This window comes from Lycium barbarum, chromosome 11, assembly GCF_019175385.1.
Source record: "Lycium barbarum isolate Lr01 chromosome 11, ASM1917538v2, whole genome shotgun sequence".
Lineage (NCBI taxonomy): Eukaryota > Viridiplantae > Streptophyta > Magnoliopsida > Solanales > Solanaceae > Lycium > Lycium barbarum.
Genome location: NC_083347.1, coordinates 37502189 through 37515053, shown reverse-complemented (window position 1 = coordinate 37515053; position 12865 = coordinate 37502189). Strand labels below are relative to the sequence as shown.

The 12865-nt window shown below is 33.9% G+C and overlaps 1 long non-coding RNA gene across 2 annotated transcripts; it reads left to right on the top strand.

Moving 5' to 3' along the window:
* The first annotated feature begins 7327 nt into the window (after positions 1 to 7327).
* On the top strand, positions 7328 to 12382 carry LOC132618163 (uncharacterized). Of its 2 annotated transcripts, none has more exons than XR_009574008.1 (3): positions 7328 to 7525; positions 8011 to 8075; positions 12135 to 12382. It is a non-coding gene; the product is annotated as an uncharacterized LOC132618163 (long non-coding RNA). The 2 variants fall into 2 exon arrangements; XR_009574007.1 differs by having other exon boundaries at positions 7328 to 7528.
* The last annotated feature ends 483 nt before the right edge of the window (positions 12383 to 12865 follow it).

Below are 12865 nucleotides of genomic sequence, written 5' to 3'. Positions count from 1 at the left end.
AATAACTTCAAGATCCTTATTTGAACTAAAAAGCAAACCTCAGGACACATCTTATCAGAGAAAACTTTCAAGCAAAGGAGTTTGTATTTAAACTGTGTAAGGAGAAACTCAATACTTTCTCTTCTATTTTTTTTTTTAAAGTGAACTCATTTTTAGGCAAGACACTGATCCAAAACAGAGGGGTAAGGATTAATAGGCAAAAAGGGTCAAAACACTTGATTTTTTTGGACTTAATGAGCACTAAACTGATTCAGGATTTCAGTAAAAAAAAGAAACAATCAGAGGTGAAAAGAGAAGGGGTTTACATGACCGCAAACTGCATATAAGAGTAACAAAATGACTTAGCAAAGTAGGAAAGTAATCAGAAATGAAGTTGCAAAGATCAGATAGGCTAATACTCAGACCACAATCTTATAACTCACAGAAAATGAACCTCAAAATCCAGAACACAGACTTAGCCTCAAACCCCTTGGCTATAGCCTTATCTTACCCTTTTAAACCATTTTAGGCCCTTTTTGATCAGTTTTAAGCTTAACAAGATCATAGTCCTATCATAAGTGACTTAATTAATCAAAAGTTACATTACCTACTCATTTTTGCTTAAGAACAGACCTTAACAATCACTTTAAGCTACATTTTTTACTTAATTTATAGTTTTACAACCAAAACAAGGTATAAAGATGCATAAAAAGTAATAAAACAGTAACAATTAACTTGTATGAATAAGTAAATGAAGAATAATTTCAAAAGGATGAATGATTACCTTTTTAGGGGGCAACCTAAAGGCCAAATAGGAGAATAGAGTCCAATATCAACACTAGAATAGGAACCTCAAAAACCTTTCTTTTTCCAGAGAGGGGAAACCTTGTCCCTATTTTTTTTTAAAGCATTCTTAGTATAGTCTCTATTCTTTTTTGTAATGTATATATATATATATATATATATATATATATAGGGTTGTATGACTTACATAGGGTAATATGTTTGGTATATTGAATGTAAGCTTTTTCGGAAAAAAAGACCTTCTCCTCAAAATAGGAATAACAATCTATTCATAGGCTGAAGTAAAAGGCTAGGGGTTCAAATGGACTAGGATCATATCCTCCAACTAAAATTCCCCCAAAATTCAAAAAAATTCAGAAACAAACAAGGAATTTCACCGGACTGTACAAAATGGTACTGTGATCTAGTCAGAAATGTACACATCTCACAAAAATGTATAATCCAGCCAGAGATCGTACAAATACACCATATTATCCTAAAAATTAGGCAAAAATACAGGAATAGTACGTACAGTCATATAATAAGACAGAATTTAATCAACAACAAATTCAAACGGTAATAAATAGTACATAAACGGATAAAAATCCCCAAAAATCATACTGATTTTGCACAAAGGGCCTTGGAAATTACCTTGGGTCCTTTTGATTTTAGTGTGTGATGCACAAGATGGCAAAGAACTCTTGGTTCTACCCATGGCAATCATGCACTCAAAAGGACCCGACAACATCCTAAGAGTTGTCCTTAACTGAGTTGAAAATCATATAAAAACCAAAATAAAACTTAGCACTTGATAGAACATGACTAGAGGAACAACCCCCCCCCCCCCCCCAAATCCCGTGCAAATAGCGATGAAAAAGGGTCGCGATTGTGATCGCAAGAAAGCCTAGGGTTAAGTCACCATTGATACACGGTGAAGACGAAGAAGAGAAGAGGGGGACTGAAGTTTTTATTTTAAAACTTCAGTCCCCAGCCTTTATATACCCCCCCCCCCCCCCCCCCCCCCCCCGCCCCAACAAAAGAAAAGTTATTTAACAAGCTTAAAATGACCCCTTTAGTTCAAAACGTAATTTAAAAGACCCTTTGTGCATAAATTAAATAAGAACACACACAATTTCATGAAACTACGTATTTGTATAAAACTAACACGTAAGTTCGTATTTTAAAAAAAATAAAGTTCATAATACGTCGTTTTAAAATAGTAGCTTCGATACGAACCCAATATTGACATAGTTCCGAGCAATATTTAAAATGCGAAAAATGCGGTCAAGAGTACCGTAATTCATACGTTGTTTAAATTAACAATTTTTTCGAGCTAGCCGGAACGGGATGCGTATTGTTTTTTCAAATCACATTTGTGAAAATAAATAACTCGTAATTTCTTGTAAATTGTTAATTTTTATGAAAAACAATAATTAAACGTCAATTTTTGCCATTTTCTCGGGATCTTTGAATTTTTAATTTTCTAAGGGCATTCTCACCCCGTCTTGGACTCGGAAAATATGGAAATTAAAATATATGTTTTATGCGGTGAAAATTAGGTGTCAACATCAAGCTTTAAATATTTCTTTTGGATTGAACTATGGAATCGGTGTAAACACTTTATGCGGACAAGTATTTATTTTTTGTGGAATATTTCTGAAGCCAAATCTTAAATTAAATATACTTTCCCGCGCATTGATTTGGTACTCATTTTCTCATTCTCTCATCTTAGGATGTGGTAGGATAGTTGAATTTTCTCTCTTTTTAATTGGCCGGTTCGAGTGGAAAAGCTTTAGACAATGAGTGCATTATCCGTTTTGTAAGCTTATCCAGTATAATTTGAATAAGTCTGGTAAGTAGTATCGAATATCATATAATCAAATTAGAAAAAAAAGAGAAAATAACATTTTTAAATATTTCATTGGGATGTGATAAGAATATTTTTTTGGTTTCCATATAAAAATATGAGAAAAGACATCATTTGACCCCTGAACTTGGCACGAAAACTTAGTTTAGCAACTACACTTAAGTTGTATTTATTTACCCCCCTTAACAACTTTCAAGTTAATTAAATACCCCCTTAGCGGGTGACATGGCAAGAAAGTGTGATGACTTTCTCAAAAGCGCGTGGAAGGGGAAAAAACACTAAAAATAATTCCATCTGTACATATGTCCTCTTCTAATTGGATGACAATTTATTATACTTAATTATACTTTTTAATATTGTATTTTTCATTTTTTTCTTTTCTCTTTCTTCTTCTTCCTCTGTTTTCTCTTTTTTCTTCTGTCTTCCCTACTTACTTCCTTTTTTGTTTTCATCCATGGCAGCTGCACTCATGGCTGATTTTTTCCCCTTTATCGTTTTTATTGTCATTTTCACATCTCAGTCATAAAAAAATCAATCTTTTTCAATACCCAACTTTTTCAATAACCAAGTTCAAAAATTCAATCTTTCTCAATACCCAAAAAATTTCTGACAAAATCATGAAAATCCAGTTCGAATATTTCAAAATGTAGCAGTTTTTTTTAACCCATCACAACAACAACATATCCAGTGGCCTAGATTATCGGAACTTGTCTAGTTATATGCAACGAATTGTGAACTTTCCGGTGGGATTCCATCGGAAATAGGACAGCTTGAGAAATCAGATTCGTTACTTTTTCAAGTAATTGCTCTTTTTGGGTCTTTAACAAATGAGTTGGGTAATCTAAAAAGCTTGAAATCCTTAGATTTGTCGAACAAGATGTTTTCCGATGAAATTCCGGTGACATTTACTGGGTTGAAGAATTTAACACTGTTAAATTAAAGTTTCAGGCAATCCAAATCATTTGAACCCTAGAAAAAGAAAGGAAAAAAAAATTAGAAAAAGAAGAACAGACTAATTTTTTTTTTGGTGAACTTGAAAGTTGAAACAATGGGGATTGGGGAAGAGGGAGAGGGATAGGAGCGTGCGGAGGTGGGGGTTTAGGAGTAGGAGAACGGCTTCCACCGACTAACCACCACCATCGCTGTTCTCCTTCCACCGGCGAATCACCATAACAACGAATTGACCCAGCAACAAAACATAAATTTGATTCTAAATGTTTTATGAATTATGAAGAAAACTAATAAAAATGAATCTTGTTGAAATTGCTGATAGAGTTGTTGAAGAATTCAGGTTTGAAATTCAAGGAGAAAAATTTAAAAAAGAAGAAGAAAGAAGTTGTTGAAGAAAAAGGAAGATAGCAGCAGCGATTTGGGGGAAGAAGGAGAGGGGGTGGGGGTGGGAGGGGGGGTTGGGGGTTAGAAGGAGAAGGGGGTTTAGGGGTCATGAGGTCTATTTTTAATAAAATAATAAAATAGAGAAAGAATGAAGAAGAAAGCGAAAAACTAAATAAATAAAAATAATTAAAAAAATATTTAATGACGTGGGCCAATCACCAGGCGAGTGGTGAACAACACCTAGATCTCAACTGGTCCAGGCCGCTAAGGGGGGTATTTAATTAACTTGAAAGTTGTTAAAGGGGACAAATAAATATAACTTAAGTTTAATTGCTAAACTAAGTTTTCGTGCCAAATTCAAGGGTCAAATGATGTCTTTTCTCTAAAAATATCTAAAGTAATGGCAATCATGATATGATCTTTCTATTTAAATTTTCAATATAAAATTTTCATTTAAGTATACATCATTTATGACATTAAATTTAATATATATATATATATATATATATTAATAGTTATATTTTTAATTTCACAAATTTATTGAGTTTAAATATATCAATGCGATATGACAAAATTAATTATATCAAACAAATAAGTTAAAATTTTTTGCATTAACTTCATTTGATACTTGCCGCGCATCGTGCGGGTACGAATGCTAATAATGCAAATAAATGTAATAGAAACTGTATAAGAACTACATTTGACACGTAACTGGATATGTATTTGTCATTTGAAATCTCACTTATACACTTAAATTTTTTTTGTTCTTTAAGCAAAGACTTAAACTAATCCTGCATCAGCCGGCAATGCCTAGACTAATTCAGTCTTATATCACGATTCACTGAAGAAGCAAGCAAATGCTTATGGAAACTAAACTAAACTAATTCGCTAGCACAAATTTACACTCTTGTTGGGTTCATTTGGGTTTAGAAGAAAAACAACTAAAAGTGTTACTAGTAATTATTACACGCCCGAAAAATACAAAAGGAATGAACAGAATAAATAAAGTCTGGGCTTCAGGCCCAATTTCGTTGTCCTTAGCTAGAACTCGGACAAATTTGGGTCCAATTGAATTATTATGTTGGGGTTTATCCCAACACAGAATATGCAGGGGCATGAGAGTCCACGTTATTTCCACATTTACATGTATCCGAGGAAAGAAAATGAATTAATAACCTGAATTAAGCTAACTAGAATTGTGTAATAACAACTAATTACACATCAGAGTAAAGAACTTGAACTCCTAAGCATATAATTAAACTTAATTTGTAAACGTAAGTGCTTGTAGAAGATCATGATTTAATCTTTAACAAGAACACTCAATGACTTGCGATGAATCTCAACAGAAAAAGATAGAACTTCAAAGTATTTCACATAGAAAAGTCTGAAAATCACTAATCTCTTAAGTAAAATCCCCTATGCTCATTTACCAATGTTTAACTTAATTTTCAAAGGTACAAAAAGTTTAACTCACTGTTGACTCACAACAGACAGATGAGCAAACTAGACTCATTATTTCAATAACCACATGAGGAACAAACAAGTTGGACCTGAACTTGGCTAGTCATTTCCTGAACTTGGCTTGTTATTTCGGAACAAACAAGTTGGACCTGAACTTGGCTAGTCATTTACTAAGTACATTTATGTTACAACCCGATTGGTTGTTTTGAGTTTTTGGACTTATTTTCTCCCAAATAACCTTGTTGTAGTTTCTTCTTGATATTTTTGACTTGTGGGGATGGGTGACGTGGTTCCCGAGGAAATCAGGTGAGTTTCAGATCATTTTTAGCAAACTTGGAAGTTCTATATTTAAGAAATGAAGAAGTTTGACCAAAGTCAACATCGGGGGTTAATGCATCATTGTCAAAGTTCTGTTCGATTCCGTTCGATCTAGAACGTGATTTTTGACTTAGTTGGGTCATTGGTTCGGGTTCCGAGGCATTCAGATGTGATTTGGATCGTTGGTTGAAAATCTAGTATTTTGAAGAATTGGAGTTGACCTTGGTAAACACCGGGTCAACATGACCTTTTTTAGGAATTTTGAGTGTTCGAGCAGGTTCATAGCATGTTTTAGGATTGAAATGCATATATGGTTTGTGTCCGAGAGGCTCCGAATGAGCTTCGAGTGTTGAATTGAAGATTGGAAGCAAATAAGAAATTTTCTGGTGTAATTTAGGGGTAGGGATCGCGAAGACAAAAAAAAGAAAAAAAAATTACCTACGCGATCGCGACGTGGCAGTCACGATTGCGATGAAGGAAATGTCTGGACAATGTTTTAAAAACCAGATCGGGATTATTTAGTATTGTTAGGTTGCACGACCTACTTCCTATCCTATGCGTATCCAATTTTCTCTTATAGGATGGAACACGTTGTTGACACCTAATTTTTGACCTTCCGTAATTTATTTCAATCACTCAGAATCCCCGGTTAATAAATAAATGAGCTGAGCATTTTAAAAGCCTTAAATGATTTTTTATAGATTGTCCAGATCAATATTTCTTCCCCTTAAATTAACAAAAACGGTATTTTCATGCATCATAAATTTTATTTAGATATTAGTGAGTATTTTCATGATATTTTATGAGATTTTGTTAAAGTTAATTAAAAAGAAAGAGAGAGAGAGAGAGAGAGAGAGAGAGAGAGAGAGAGAGAGAGAGAGGGTTCTTATTTAATTATTTAAAATTACTTTTTGCAAATAATTCTTTCCTTTTTATTTTATCTTTGAAAGTTTGAATAATTTAAGTAATCAACTATTTAACCTTTTTAACTTCTGATTTTTATAAAATTTGCATGATTTGTCAAAATAGGCATAATTTCCCTTAAATGTTTTAATTAGGCTAATAAATTAATTAAGTGATAATTACTGAAAATTAATCCTTTTATATAAATATATTTTTTACCTTGGCCATAATTAAATTAGTTAGTTCATAATTTTAAGAAATTAGAGTTGTTTTGCAAAATCAGTCTGTTAACATTTGATTTGAAATAATAGGTTTAATTTAACTTCCAAAATTGATTAAAAAGCCATAATTGAAACAATTATGCTAGGCGAATTAATTAAGGCCATTTTAGGCCCATTAACAAATTTGACCGACTTTTTAAAATTATTTTACGGCCTAATTTTCCCGTAATTAAAAAAAAAAAACTTTCCAATTATTTTTAGGTATTAGATATACCCAATGTACACACACACACACACACGCACACATATATACACTTGGTGTCTACATGAAGTTAAGGCCCCATTTAAATTAAATTCGGAATTTGGACCGAGTCCAGCCCAAGCCAGGCTGAGACCCGGCCCAATCCCTTTTAATTAAACGATCGGTATATCCCCCCTCCCCCCAACGCCTTTATTTTCATTTTTCATCCCCCCACCCCGCTTCTCTCTCTTTCTTTTCTTTCTCGTGAAACCCTAGATAGCCGCCATGCTTTTCCCTGCCTCTCTCATGCCAAAAATGGCATTTTTACAAGCTTATGCTGACATGCATAGCGTTTGTACGCTCTTTGTGGTGAAATGTCAAAGATTCGCTTGGTCCCACGATTTCTTTTGTCCAAATGTTGTAATAAATCCTTACTTTACTCTGTTTTTCAAAATTTTAGTCAAAATCGTCATTATCTTTGCTTTAAAGTTTATTTTTGCTTGCATTATTACTATTGGTCTACGTTTGCTGGGTCAGATTTGACAGTGTGTTGGCTTGCCTTAGGATCTGGGTCGTCGATTTGTTGTCTATTGGGTTTGATTATAAAAAAAGAGGTTTTGTACCACATCGTTGTTGTTTGGTTTCAGTTGAAATTTGGGGTTCTATAAATAGAACCCCAATCCTCGTACGAGAACATGTTGGGAAAAAAAGGAAAAAAGAAAAAAAAAAGAGCAAAAAATATAGAGAAATTTGAGAGTAAAAGAAATGGAAAAACTCAGATTTTTCAAAAAACTTCTTAGTAAAAGATTTTTTTTAAAAAAAACTAGACTGAATAGTTTGGGTTTGTTAGTTAAAATATTTGGCACTTAGTTCAATTTTTTTTTCCGTATGTGTGTGGCTAGGTTGCTGAGGTGTGGAAGCACAGAGGCTCCCAAATCCGTTCTTTTCTTGGCTGCGCACATAAAGGGTAAACCTTAATTCATTTCATTTTTTTATTTAGTATTCTGCCTAGTTTAAATATGTTTGTGAGTTAGCTATGTTTATATGTCTGATGGTGCTTATTGCTAAGTATGCCTTGTTTGGTTCTATGCTTAACATGTGTTTTATTTGATACAAATACAATAAGATTTAGTGCAAATGTTATTGTGAAGTTCATTTGGGAAGTAGGCTGCTTGAATCACTTATTGGTTATTGTTTGTTCATGTGGTCTTAAGGTTCTATGTTCACTATAAAAGTGCGTGTGTAGTGCTTTTGAAAATCCCTTTCCCTTTCCTTTCTTTCTTGAATGCTTTGTTAGTTTATTGATTATGATTCTAAGTAGAGTCAATATAGGAAGTTCAACTTATTTTAAAAGAAAAGAGGTGAGACAATCTATGTGTGATATAGATGAATGTGGGTGATTTGCTTGTAATATGTGCTTGTGATTACAATTAAGTCCATACTTTGTTAATTAGTCATGAAATGCCTCTATTGTGAAGTGAAGTCTTTTTTGTCAAAGGTCTTAACTGTGGTTGTTTAAACCTGACAAGATGGTTTGGATATAACTCCTGATGTGTTTCCTTTTAAAAAAAATAAAAAAATAAATAAGTAAATGAACACTTAGGTAGAAGTTAAACCTGTTTGCTGAACCTCTGAACATATAACAGTAAATTACCTTATTTCTTCTTTCTTTTCCTCTTAAATGATCTTGCTTACCTAGAATAGAGTAAGACAAGATAAATCAATTGTTTGTTTGTTTGTCAATTTATACTAAAACAATGGAGTATCAGGTTCATGTTTTAGGCTTATAGATTGGTGGATTGTTCATGGCAGTATATGTGGTTGTCTTATCACTTAATGTAGGCTAGACTATGTGTAATCACCTGTGATTTGTGGCAAAGGTGTGCTAATTGTTCATGACTTATAGCAAATCCTAGAACCAATATGATTAAGGTATTTGAGCCTGAATTCTGTTTCCCTTTTTGGTTTTGCTCAAGGCTGGTTTTCTTGATTGAATTTGTTGCCTATACACATGCTTGCTTTGTTGGCTTATGTCACAAGTCCTTCACCTAGGAATGGTCTACCCCCCTAAATGTGCAGTGTTTGATAAAAAGGGGAAAAGTGAAAATGGAAAGAAGTGATTAACTGTAGGAACTATAGGATTAAGTCCTCATTAGAAGACTATTTAGAGTTAATCCAGTGGACAACTGCTAATAAGTTGGCTGTCAACCTGTAGATTAGTCATGATCATGTTGAAATTGAAAAAAGTGTAAAAAATAGAATGAAATGATGTCTAAGAGAGAGGCCTGTTCTCTTATTTGTGATTTCTTCTTGTTGGTCCTGCCCTATTAGTTACATTACTTAAAGGTTGAAGTAAATTTGTTATGAAAAAGGGACTGATATGCTATGCTCTTGCATCTGTGTTGCTTTTCATCCATGTATAGGTCTTAATTTGATAAGTGATTATAAGTGTTCCAATTTCATAAGTTTAAGTGTTAAAAGAAGAATGAAAGGAAATAACTTGGTTTTGATTTGTTCAAGTCCTGGATAGTTTGGGGACTAAGGCTTTTGCCTTGAGACATGAATTCTTTCTTTGCTCCCCTGTGTGTGTAAGTGGTTGATGTAATAATAATAACTCCCGATTTTCAAGCTGCCTAGGCTTAAAGATGGAAACAGATAGGAAGAAAACCTTATGATGCTAATCAACGTAAAAGAAGAGTATGAAGAAATAGAAAGGAAAAAAAAAACAATAGTTGGGAACTTAAGAGAAAAGCATTTGTCTTTGATCTGTAAACTGTCCAGTCTCTTTTGGTATATGATAAAGGATAATCATAAGTGTAGGGGTTGAGGTTTAAAACCACTTGGCTAGATGGGGAAGGTCTTTTAAAGACATCTTAGGAGAGGATTGAGAAAGGGTCAAGGATTGCTTGACCCATAGTATCTTTTCTCCTAAATAAAAGGTTGTCATGGCACCCCTCTCAAACCTATGGGGGAATAACCTCCTACCTTTGCACTTTGGTGTTTCCTTGTTATTCTGTTACGGTTATTGAGTCCTAAAATATGAAACTTCTTGTACACTTGTTAGTTGTTCACTAGGACTGATTAGCCTGACTTGGTTGTATTTGTCCTGATTTGTCTTAAGCAAATGGTTGGATTAGTTTAGATGATGTATGAAGATTTGGAAATTGTAATGAAACTGGAAAAGGAAAAAGCTGTTTTCGAAAAGAGAATATTGATTGTTTTGGCAAATAAAGTAGAAGTGTTTTTTCTTTATGAAGATGACATGATAATATATGATAAACTCTTTAACATTTGGTTAAGTTAGGATCATGATTTACACCCTATGTGGATTCTATGTGCACTGATGTGGTTTCAACTTGTATTTTTGAAAGGTGATCTGTTCGCCCCTTGTATCCTAAGTCCTAATAGTGCCTTTTAAAAAATAAGGAGGTTAAAGGTTTGCATTTATTCAAAACAACAATGTAGGCTGGGGGGGGGGGGGGGGGGGTGGGTTATATTTGACCCTTTTCTTTGTGATACTTTGGATAATAAGTCATGCTTCCTTTCCATCTTCTTTTTTGAACTGTGTTGTGAGTCCATTAATCTAAAGTCCCAGTAAAAGATAAAGCTAAACCTAATCTGGTTATGTTTGAAGAATGTGTTTTCCTTCTGTGCAGTATTAAAAGTTAGTCATAATATGTGTTACTTGTCCAGTTTTGAAAAAATGAAGATTAAGATAAGGCCATAACTAAATTAGGTGCATCCCTTTAAACCTAATCTAGGCTTTTCTGCAAATGGAATAGAATCAAGAGTAAAGGTGTGGAAAATTCTAACTCTGAACTTACAAAAAATGTGAAATTTCCTTGCATTTCTGGGACTTTGACTTTCCTGCTTGCTTAAGTTATGTATGAAGATGTAACTGTTGTACCAGAGACTTGTATATCCTATATGGGATCATGATGACTTAAAAGTCTCTTGACAGTTGTTTCTACAAATGGTCGTAGTTTGATTTTTCATTATTGCTTGTGTCTTGAATTGGATTATGTGAGAAGTAATATAGCATCGGGCCAGTAAAGGGCTGTTCCATTTTAAAAGGGACGCTAATTTTCATGTACTTGGTTTTGTTATACCATACCTGTTAAGATTATAATTTGTTTCCTTCTGTTTATTCTTTGACTTCTCTAGAGGAATCACTTAGACTTTGGAACATAATGTCCTAAAAAATGGCAAGAGTCTTCGCTTGAATTTCCCGTAAAATGTCTAGGCTCATTTGAGGGGTATACTTAGATAGTTCTACATATACTTCATGCATACCAAACCTGTTGTGGTTGTACTATACCTAGAGGATGTTTTTTTCTTCCTTATCCTTGTGTGTCTCTGTACTTTACCACATCTACTTGATTCAATATTGTCCAAAATTGCATTGCTTTCATGTGACATGTCACTGTTGTGATTATTTGGTTTAAGTTTAGTCTAGGCCACATTGTGCCCATACCGATTGCTTTTATTTTGATGTTCAAGTCATTTAATCTCTTCTTTACTTGTCTCATCTATTCTTGTTGGCTGATAGTTGTTCAATATACATGTATATTGTGCCTATCCTATTTATTCTGAGCCATCTGTGTGTGTATGTGGATCTGTGTCTTCCATGGTTGTTGCTTGAGAGGCAGTTTAGGTAAAAGAGGGTCTAGTTTGAACCCTTCCTTAGTGACCAGCCATGCCGGAGGTTCATGAAACCTCATGGAACTTGTGCGGCATCATGAATAAAGGGGGGGGGGGTGATGACTTGGCCTTCCACCACCTAGTTTGGGATTTGAGTTTGAGTACATGGAACACACACATGCCCCTCACATGAGCTTGTGAATAAACATGATATGTTGCTTATATATGTGTATATTTATGCATAGAATGGGACTTGTAAACAGTAATGTGTTGTGTATATTATGTGCGTATTTTAATGTGAATGATAGGAACAGTAAAATATAAACTAACCGGGGTCTTTTTGTTTTCCCCTCTCCATTGCATGGCCACTTGGACCGAAGTCCAGCCACCTAAAGCCCAATTGGAAAAATTCTTTCAAGTGTATTTGAGTCCAAAAAGAAGAAAGGAAAGCTAATATATTGAAGGTCGAGTCATGGGTAAAATTGACATGAAGGCCTAACCATGGGTGAAAATGGTTGGGTTTGGTACACCCCATTTCACTTTACGCCGTTATATTTTCCTATTTTTGCCTATTTGTATTGTATTCGGTACTTGTAAAACCCACAAACATTATTGGAACTATTATATTATGAATTAGGCATCTTAGGCAAACGGTGCATATGCCGTTTATACTGACTTTAGCACCAAAAAACTTCTTTTTCTGGAAAAAAATTAAAATGCGTACTGATTTTGGCAATAAAAAATGGAAAAAAATGAACTACTTTTTTATTTTAATAAGCGCGGAGCCAAAGAGGTCTGTTTTAAATAAAGATGGTATAACGTGTGGTATAAAATTAGATAGATTAAACAAAAATTTCCTTTTATCTTTCAAGACTGTCAAAACATGTTTCTTTTCTGGTCATGAGTTAATAATAACACAATGTTTTGGGGCCAAAACCCACCCGAGTCTTTTCCTTAAAACTGAATGTTTTCAAAGAATCTTTTGGGCCGAAACACATTTCAATTTGGTCTTCAAAAATAAGGATTTGTATAAAGTCACCATTTGGGCTAGGAAATTTTGTTTGGTTTTTCTATATAAAAAATCTGAGGCTAATAAAAGGAGATTAGGGCCCATAC